Source organism: Pelmatolapia mariae, linkage group LG1 (assembly GCF_036321145.2).
Source record: "Pelmatolapia mariae isolate MD_Pm_ZW linkage group LG1, Pm_UMD_F_2, whole genome shotgun sequence".
Taxonomy (NCBI): Eukaryota; Metazoa; Chordata; class Actinopteri; order Cichliformes; family Cichlidae; genus Pelmatolapia; species Pelmatolapia mariae.
In genome coordinates, this window is record NC_086227.1 from 21,812,514 (window position 1) to 21,823,535 (window position 11,022).

Here is an 11,022-nt window from a genome sequence, read left to right on the forward strand (position 1 = left end):
AAAATAACCTCTGCTAGATAATGTTAAGCATGAAATTGCTATCTGCTTTGAAAGATTCATCTTTTCCGACTTTCTGAGCTGCAGTAAATTAAATTGAATCATGAAGCCATATGGATACATGTTTTTTGTCCTAATATGTGATTGGCTGGACAAAGTTTACAAGTTTATGAAATGTAGCTGTATATAAAATATTAAATAACTTCTTTGACAGCACAAATCTTCTGTGATGTGGCACTGTCGGGTAGAAGACCTATAATTTTTATGTCATTAAAATATCTAATCAAAACATGTCATTTGTGTTTTGTTAGGTAACACACTGGTGCCTGTTAAATCTTTTTGACATCTGATTAAAAAAATAATCCTTCCTGCAGTTTTAAGGTGTCATACACTGCAAAAAAATGTGAGCAAAAGTTGTAATTACTAAAAACAAAGTTTCTATTAAAAGTCTTCTACAGCTGCCATTTAGTATACTTTATAAAGTACTACAGAGCCCAGGAGGTGACATAGAGAAAGAAAAACAATATATATCAAGGACATGGTTTACTACATTAATTGCATGCAATAGCAGTTTGTGTGCTCAATGCAGTGAAGCATGGAAATTTTAATGCTTCTTAATAGGAAAATTATTCAAAGGTTTAAACCTCTCAGACAAAACCTAATATGCAAAACACTGTTAAAACTTAACAAGTATATCTTTTAAAATCTTAGTAAGAGGATTGTGTCTAGGGTTTTGTAGGGGATGGTCCAAAAAAGAGAAAACTGTCCAGTGAGTGGCAGTTCTCTGGGTGAAGATGCCGTGTTGACGTCAGAGGAGAAATTGCTTTGAGCTGATAGGAAGGCATTAATAACTCAAATAACCATCCGTTACAACACAGATATGCAAAAGAACATCTGTGAATGTGCAGGATACTGAACCTTGAAGCAGGAGAAGAAGACCACGCAGAGTACCAATCCAATCAGCTAAGAGCACCGAGACTATAAATTGCACAGGTTTACCAAAATTCATTCAACAGAACGAGTCTTGATTTCAGTAGGATTCTGAATTTGGCCTAAACAGCTTGAAAGTGTGGATCCAACCTGTGTATCTTTACTGGTCCAGTTAGGTAGTGATGGTGTAATGGTGCGGGGGATATTTTCTGGTATACTTTAGGCCCTTTAAAACCAAATGAGCATCATTTAAACATCACAGCCCACCCAGGTATTGTTGCTGACCATGTCTTTAATATAACAGTGTATCATCTTCTGATGGCTGCTTCCAGCAGGCTGACACACCATGTCACAGAGCTCAAACCATCTCAAACTGGTTTCTTGAACGTGACAATGAGTTCACCATACTTATATGGCCTCCACAGTCACCAGATCTCAATACAATGGAGCACCTTTGGGATGCGGTGGAACAGGAGATTCTGCAGCAATTACATGAAAATCTCTGACGAATGTTTTCAGCACTTTGTTAAATCTATGCCACAACGAATAATAGCAGTTCTGAAGGCAAAATAAGGTCAACCTGATATGAGCAACCGGCTGAACAACCGACAAGAACATCCACTGCAGCTACAGGGAAAAGACTTGGTGGAAACAGACCGCTTCGTCTATCTAGGAAGCATAGTCAACAGAGATGGCGGTGCAGATATAGACGTTAGGAGCCAGTTAACTCCCTGCGACCCATCTGGAACTCCAAAGCCTTATCCCAGCGCAGCAAGATCTGCATCACCAATGTGAAAGCAGTCCTCCTGTATGGGTCCGAGACATGGCGGGTGACCAACACCATTACCAGCGAGATACAGATTTTCCTTAACATCAGATGGCCTGAGAAGATCTCGAACACAGACCTGTCGAAGAGAACCAGCCAGAACCCGGGTCAAGACATCAAGAAGAGAAAATGGGGTTGGATAGGCCACACACTCCGAAGACCATCCAACAACGTCACAAGGCAAGCACTGGACTGGAACCCACAAGGAAAAAGGAAAGTGAGGAGACCCAAACAGACGTGGAGAAGATCTGACGAGAGTGAAGTGAAGGCCGCCGGAATGACGTGGACCCAGCTGAAGAGAACGGCCCAGAACAGAGTCGGCTGGCGTGGTGTTGTTGTGGCCCTGTGCTCCACCAGGAGTCTACAGGAAAATTGATGGATATGAGCAAAATGTATCTAATGAAATGACCTTGAGTCTATTTAGAGTATATGTAACATAAGTTTGCACTCACATAGTATAGTGCTATTTTACATTTCAATAATCTCCTGTTTGGACAGTGAACAAATATTTACATTGTTTTAAAAATAGACTCTGTATGTCTTTTTTTTTTTTATTCAACTGATTGAGTAAATAAAGTTTCATTATTAGAATTAATTTTGTTTTAGAAGCCCTTTCCAGTAGTCAGCTGTCAAAAAATGGTAACATTACATTAAATTTTATGAATATGTTTGATAACATAAGTTATACAATATAACAGTAGACCCCCTGATAAGTGAACTAAATGGCACTACAAAGGTTATTGAAACTTTTCCCAATTAAAATTATGCTAAAAAAAATATTTCCGCCAAAACAATATATTATGGAATAACAGACAGGAGGCTTTGATGTGTCATGTGATGTGATTTTGGTGATGTTACATTGTGAGACTAAAGTTATTGCATATTTTCATAAATTCAGTTTTGCACTTTGTTGCACTTGGTAGATGATTCCTGCACACTTGTCTCAAAAACAGGTGAAGATTTACCGTTACTACAAATTTTATTTGTCAAACCCGCAGGCTGGCTCATCCTGATAAAAACTAAGTGGCTGCTTGTGGTTCGAAAGAGGTGTTGTGTTCAAATAATGTTTTCCTTATGAGTTATTGATCTGAAAAGTTCAAACATATGAGTGTGTTTCCCGTAGGTGCAGTATGCTTCAGGCTTTGAGGAAAAAGACTAGTTTGTTATGCCGCCTCTCTGTATTTACACTTATTAACTCAAATGTACCAAAATGTGGCAACAAGGTGTTTTTTTCTCAGGCAGAATTTAATGATGTAGAGTCATATTGACATCAGACAGATTTAGTGCCTCCCAACAACAAATATTCTTCTCTCTTTAGACAGTATTTGGCAGAGTAAGTTATTTAACTTGGATGCAGTGTAATTATTTATTTAATAAGTATATGCAGTTTAATACCATTTGACAGGCAGGTTGTTTAAGGTCAGGAAGTCACACTGACAAAGCAGAAGCCACCTGGGACAAAGCTGACCCTCAGTCAGAAAGATCACCAGCATAAACACTCAGAAACCTGCCGTGAATAATAAAACTTCAGGACAGAAACTTTTTCCTCAGAGTTTATGAGACACAGAAGATACACAGAACACATTAGAGTTCTTAAACTTGCTTGTTTGATATTATATGTAAAAAAAGAAATAAAATAAAAACTGCAAAGTCAGACACAGCATGTACTTTCTGTAAAAGAGGGAGAAGATTCCTTTAAAATGAACATCTTTGATCTTCACTGGTGTGCAGTTTACTATCCTGTCATTGAAGATAATTGCAGGTAAAAATCTTTCAACTCATGAAGTGTTTGACTGCGGGGAAAAAAACGTATTAATGCAGTTATATTTCTGTTACTCATCTAATGAATGCAGAGCTGTCAGGAGGATCTTTCAGTAAGAAAAATAAACAAAATCACAGATCAATGATTAGATGTTGCTTTTGGGAAAAAGGCTGGTTTGGTGGAAAGAAAATGTTGTGGAAAGTAATGCAACACTAGTTATCTAGTTCACTCTTTTTATATAAGCTTAGGTACTGATATGATATTACATAAATTATTTCATTTTTCATTACTCAGCACTCACGATAGATTAACAATAACTACAGCTTTGTGTTGGCTATTAAAAAAACTCACTGACCCCAGCTGCAAGTAACATCATCATTATTTCCACCTGACATTAGAGGCATTCTTGCCAAATGAAAGCAATTCCATTGCATTATAAAAATGAGTGTGCTGCATGTCTGCAGAAAGGTTAAAAAAATGAAGGTTAAACATCATTAGCTTCCAAGAAGAGGTTAGACACCTCTGTTTAGTGAGCTGAGAGTCTCAGCTAAGTTAGGCCAGAAACCAACGCGTATTTCTGTCTTTGAAAAAAGAAACAAACGAACGAAAAACTAAAAGTACTAGTGTTTGTGAAGTTGAATAGCTAGAACGCTAGTTATTAGTCATTTATTTGTTGTTGTAATTTCTTTGACTTGAATTTAGCCTTTATTTTACACAGTAATATTAGGGTTGATGTGAAATTTATACTGACCCAAACACACAGCCAGAATCATAAAAAACTATCTTTAGACTCCCACAACAGATGGTAGGACGCCTCTGGGATTACGTGAAGAACCCGAGGACACTGACACAGCCTAAATCCACAGACAGACTGTGGCAGGTCCTCTTAGATCCTCAGAACAACCTGCCTGTGAAGTTCACTGTAGAAGTCTGTGCAAGAGTATCTGAGAAGTGGTGACAGAACAAATGGTTGGTCTCTGCAAATACTGACTGAATATGATTTCTTTTATTTTCTGTTCTATTTTTTCTGTTACTGCATCTTATACAATGGGTCAATACAAATAATCAATGGCATTTAATATAAGTGCCTCAAACATAATTCTGAATAAATTTCTGTTGTCTGGAGTGCATTACTATTACTGACAGACAGAAGGACAGGTGAAATAAGGCAATGATACCAAGGTTTTTATCTGCTTATCATGCTACTTCTTTTCTTTGCTTCTTTTGTTTTTACAGATATCGTTGCCAAAACTTAGCGTTAAAAGGCTGTGTGATGTGTCTCCAGCAGCTGAAAAATCCATCCCTAAACTTCTGTCTATTATACTCCCTCTGGCACAAACAGACCTCCACCTACGCTTTGCTTCATATCAACATGCCTGACATTTTGCAATGTTTGACTGACGCTTTATCTCTGCCGCAGACTTTGTCTGAAGGGATGGTGTCAAGATTATGCCAATTTCCCATCTTATGTCAGGACAGTAAGATGTGGAATAAATTTTAACTAAGGGACTAAATGAAAATAAAGTCTATTGTTTACTGACTGGAAAAAAAGTTTGAGTACATTTATTGGCAGCGATTTTACGCATTAAAAAAATCTTTATATAGAAGCACTTAAAAAAAATATCCAAAACTGATGTTTAACATCCACTTTAAGTAGAAAGCTTTTCCCCACTGCAAACATTAATCAAATAATGGTGCATAAGTGATGTTTTTTATTGTCATGTTAAACTGTAAATATGTTTATAGGAGATAAACAATACCAGTAATAAAGAAATTGGGGTTTTGCAGCTACAATATCAAACTGTGGGTATATTAAAAGTATTGGTGTCTAAGAACACATTAAGATTCAAGCAGTCACTTCAGAATGCTCTGAACACCTTTGATCATCTGTTCACATATGAATACAAAATATTAGCAGATCTTGTGATGCCATAAACCTTTTGAGAGAGAAACACAGCATTCATTTTTGTTTTACTTTGTTTTTATTTATCACTGCCAGTGTTACAACCATGTTTCCATGGGCTTTGGTATAAACCTGGTATAAATAGACAGTTGTTGCTTTGGATGTAGGCTGAGGCAGCTGTGGCTTAAGTAAATGGGATGGTTCTTATACAGCGCTTTTCTACTCTACTTGGTCACTCAAAGCGTTATATATATATTGACCCATTCACACAAGCACCTAGACCTAAGTGCTTCCTAATATTTGACAAATCATCAGAGCAACCTGGGATTCAGCATCTTGCCCAGGCTTTGGATTAGTAGCTGATCTGCTCTACCTCCTGAGCTACAGCCACCCCCAAAGTTAGAGCAGATCATCTATTAATCAGAGGGTTGGTGGTTTGAAACCTGGCTCCTCTAGTCTGCATGTATCCTTGGGCAAGATACTGAACCCTTTCAGCTGTTGGAGTGTGTGTATGAATGTTAGGCAAAACACTTAGGCATATAAAAATGTACTTTAATAAATGTATGTGAGTGAGACTTGTAGTAAGAAACCACTTTGAGTGATGAGTAGAAAAGCGCTATATTAGTACAAACGGTTTACTAGTTATTTCAGGTTACTTTCACACCTCTTACAACACTAATTTATGAATAATTTTGTGAAAACTGAGAAAAAGATCTGCATCTGAAACATGCAGTTATGAAGAGACTCTAATGTCTCAGTGCCTTTTCTTTTCTCTTATTTCATTCCATTTAAAACACACTATTTTAAAAAGTTTAAAGTTTTTTATGCCATGCAAATTAATTTAATGCACATATATTGTATATTATCAAAATGACCATGAAATTATTTATTATTTTGCGATTCCTCTGAGGGCATTTTTTTAATGTAATGTCAGTGTAACTGGAAATCTAATATTTTTGATTTGCAATTTCAGTTTCAACATAGTATGCCTGAATTAGATACCCAATACAGCAGAAACATATCAAATAAATTAGAAATGGGACTGGTATGTAACAAAGTGTCCCTGTCTGACATGAACCTATCTAAAACTCCATCTCCACCGGATCTCCCATCTCAGCTTGGAGAAGATGTAAAAATGATTTGGTTGCAAATGTGTTTTTCATGCTGCTCTCTCTTGTACTTAAGACGTTGTGAGGACTCAAAATGCTGGGGAAAATAAATTACATTAAAAATTTGGACATTAAAAATAAAATATCTGGACCCACCCTATGTTCTAGGGCAGAGGTCGGTAACCTTTACAAACAGCAGAGACAGTTTTGATTAGAAATATCTTTATGAAGACACAAAACATATTTTTTACCTTTACAATGAAGGTGACACAGCCCGTTAAATGTAATTTAGCCACTGAACATAACTAATAGTTGGAACTATTTGCTTACCTCATGTCACCACTCTGCACCGGGCTAATTGTGATTATTTGGTACTTTAACATTTCTTAACATTTAACATTTTAATTTTCATGGAAATGTTTTATTGCATTTGTGAAATCAAAACCCCAAAATATTGAAATATTGTTTTCTAACTATTTCCTTATTTTTACAGACAACAACAACAAAAAGAAAATACAAAAGAGTAGCTTTAAAACTATTTAGTCCATTTTGTGTTTGTGCAAATGGATCACAATAAGTAAACATATAAAACAAACAAAATCGAGTTTTAATTAAATTTTGATTTAAAGTGCAGCCACAGATAAAGAATACCAGTGAAATGAAAGGAAAAAAAACTGTCTCTCATTGTTAACTTGGAGATTCAGAATATGAGGAAAATATCTGTAGCAAATCCTTAGAACAGGTTTAAAATCCCTACTCTAGGATCTGTAACTCACAGAATGAAGGTGAACATACCATCAGCAAATATATTAAAGTTAGAGAAAAATGTATCTAATTTGAAGGCGCTCCAGTGAGAAGCTGTGACTGAATTTTCATGGAAGGAACCAAGATGTGTACCTCCATTTTTTTGTAAATTCATATCCAAGAATTCTCTTCCAAGCTGGTAAAGTGGAATGGACGGCATGGTGTTTTGAAAGATGTGCTTCACCCGGTAGTTTTTGCCGAACGTGTGCTGGCAGCCATCATTTAAATGACATTAATCCCGCAAAGCACTATAGCAGATGCTGCAGGTGGAGGAGGCATTCGGCTCTCTGCTCAATATTCCTTGAAAAACACAGAACTGTGCTGAGCAATTATAATTTTGTTTAGATTTATGTCATGATCATCACTAAAAATCCATTTCAGATACATAATTTCTGACTGTTTTTGTATATAAATCTAGCTGTGTTTACGTCTCACTAGTTTAGATTTCTTCCAGGATATTCCTGCAAACACTTTGGTATACCAGATGAACACTTCCCATCAGAAGGTAATAGGATTGTTTTTTTGTGGCATGGCATTTGATGTTAACCTTTCTGAATTAACCTTAAGATCAGTGTCATGTGATTATACAGTCTTGAGTTCATCTCATCTGTTATATGTTTTGCTTTTTAGAAACACACTGTACTACCTGGATCCGAACTGAATCAAATCAGGCCTGAAAGAATTCCTAAAGAACAGGCTATGATGTTCCTTTGACTGTAATAAGAAGCCGGTTCTTCTCCTCGGATTTTCTTCCTGACAACCTTGATCCTGTCTGAAGCATCTTTGTTTAGTTTCTTATAAACTTTACAAAGATTTGGAAAACAAAGATACTTTTTTGTTGGGTAATTTTTTAGTAGATACAGTCTCTTAGAAGATTATATAATTGGCAACAGAAAAATTAATGTGGAAATTAATCATGCTGCGCTTAGTTTCCAGCCAGAATCTGGATCAGTCTGGAGAATCCAAAATAGAGAGAAATATTAAATAGAAAAATTAAATATTCCATGTCAAATATATATATATTCTATATGTTCTTAGGACTTGGTACCCAATCTTATAGTGTTGATCTGATGATGATTGCTCCCCCCTTGCCATTGCATTTATGTTGTACCTCAGTAATCTCCAGTTGTAATAGCAACTACCAAGACAGGCGGTGCAGGCAATATTTATTAAGTGGATTTCAGAATATTTGTGTGAAAGTTAGATGCTTAAATTCTTAGAACCTGGGTAAAATAGTGGAAAATGAAACACTGAATTCCAGGTTTGAATTATAAAGACATCTGGTATTTTTTAAAAAGTTAGAGTTATAAAAGTTATAAAAACAACTCCAAAAGAAATACCTATCTAGTCAGTGTTTAATATCAATGTTAGTAAAGTAGGTGTGTGTGTGTGTGTGTGTGTTATTGGGTTTCACCATGGATACAGCAGATATTGTTCCAGTGGCTGTGAATCATTCTGTCAGACTAAATGAGCTGTCTGATAATTAGGGTTACTACATCAGCATGCAGTCATTGTTCAGACAGCTCCATCTCTCAGCTTTCTGTCTCTTTCCCATTCCACTCTCCTTCCACATTCGCACAAGTTGTTAATTAAATTTCTTTATTTAGATTCCCCATTGTTTCACTAATACAAATTTCAGGGTTTGATAAGGTATCGTGTGCCGACCAATTCGTGACCAATCTCATGTCCACTGACTACAGCAAGTTTAAATACCCCCAAGTCCAAGAAAAGAAGTCAACAGCGTCAACAGCAGACGTGCACAGCAGAATGAGCCATGGCAAATACATCACTTTTGTGGTGCCTATAGAAGAAGTCTAACAATAGTACAAAGGCCAGTTTCCATCACTTTCAAACAGCAATCCTAACCGTGCTCGTTCATGGCCACGAAACCTTGACCTTACTGAAACAAGGTCCATCAGTGTTTCAGAAACGGCTGCAGATTGGGGAAACATCTACTACACTGATTTCTGTGGAGCCAACAGCCTGTTTATTGACGTGTCAAACAAAACACACCAAAGAAAACATGGACCAATCAGATCAGGGATGACTTAAAGTGCCAATAATTCAATCTCAGCACACTAGAACTAATACCATTAATAGAAAGGCTTGGAAGACTGTCATGAAGAGAGCTCCAATCCTGGGAGCCACAGTGGTGTCCTAACTATGTGGTCGACCACGTGGACCAGTCGCCTGCTAGAGCTCTAGCAGAGAAGAAGACACAGTATTGTGGCATTAAAATATGATGCATGACGTGTGTATAAAGTAAAAAAATATATACTATTGGTTTCAAAGGTTGGAAGTAAGTAGTAACAAATACTGTTACTCTACTTAAGTACAGTTTTCAATTATCTGTACTTTACTTGAGTAGGTTTTTCTTCTGACTACTTTTTACTTTTACTCTCTACATTTTTAAACAAATATCTTTACTCTCTACTCCTTAGATTTTCAAAACAGGCTCGTTACTTTTGCTTTAAAGCATTTGAGGGAAGTTTTTATTTCACCTCCAAACATCAAACCAATTTGAGCCTAAACGGGAACACATGAAAGGCAGTCCTGTTCACCTATTAATCACCAGAGGATGTCGCAACAAAAAGAGACGACGTGTGCCAAAGTCTATGAGTGCAAAGAACATCAGCAAACACACAGTTTGTGTGCAGTTTGTCGCATGGTGTGCTGCTAGCTAAAGGTTCAGCTGCTGTATTTCACAGGGAGAGAAAAGAAAGAGAACTTCACTCAGAGATGGAGAAAGATAAGAAAGACAGGACAGGAGCGCAAGAAGATAGATTAGATGTAAAAGTAAGGACTGCTCAGTGGTATTTCATATACTGGAAGATTAAAGCTTATATGCAAGTCCCCATGTTTTTTAATCAGATATTGGGTCTGTGTATGTAACATTATGTTTTTCATACTGGAAAACAAGCTGGAAAACAAACTGAGGCTGACTAACTCTTATTTAAAGGTTGGATGTTAGTGCAGGATAAACAGGTTAGGATAGATTTAAAGTAAAGAACAATGTGTTCAGATCAGTTTTAATCTGGTGCCATTTTAATAGGCGCCAGATCAAAACTGACTAAAGTCCCAACCAGAAATCTTTTATTATCCATTGATAACTCTGTTGTCACACCCTCCCCTCAGGTTAAGAGTCTTAGTGTCATCCTCGATAGCATTCTTTCCTTCACAGCACATATAAATAATATTACTCGGTCTTCCTACTTTCATCTCTGTAATATTAACCGCCTTCGTCCCTCACTCACTCCAAACAGTACCGCCATACTTGGCAATGCTCTTGTCACATCTCGTTTAGATTACTGTAATTCTCTTCTCTATGGTCTACCTCATAAATCCCTCCATAAACTGCAGTTAGTGCAAAATACAGCTGCTCGTATTATTTCCAGAACTAGTTCCACTAAACATATAACACCTGTTCTTTAACAGCTCCATTGGCTTCCAGTTCACCTCCGTATCAATTTCAAGATCCTGCTTCTCACTTTCAAAGCACTTCATAACCTTGCTTCTCCATATTTATCCGATCTTCTCCATACATACTCACCCCATCGTACACTCCGCTCTTCTTCAGCTTCCCTTCTGTCTGTTCCACCTGCTCGCCTAACCACCATGGGACTCAGAGCCTTTAGTTGCTCTGCCCCGAGACTTTGGACTGCACTTCCACCAGATCTCCGGACCACAAACT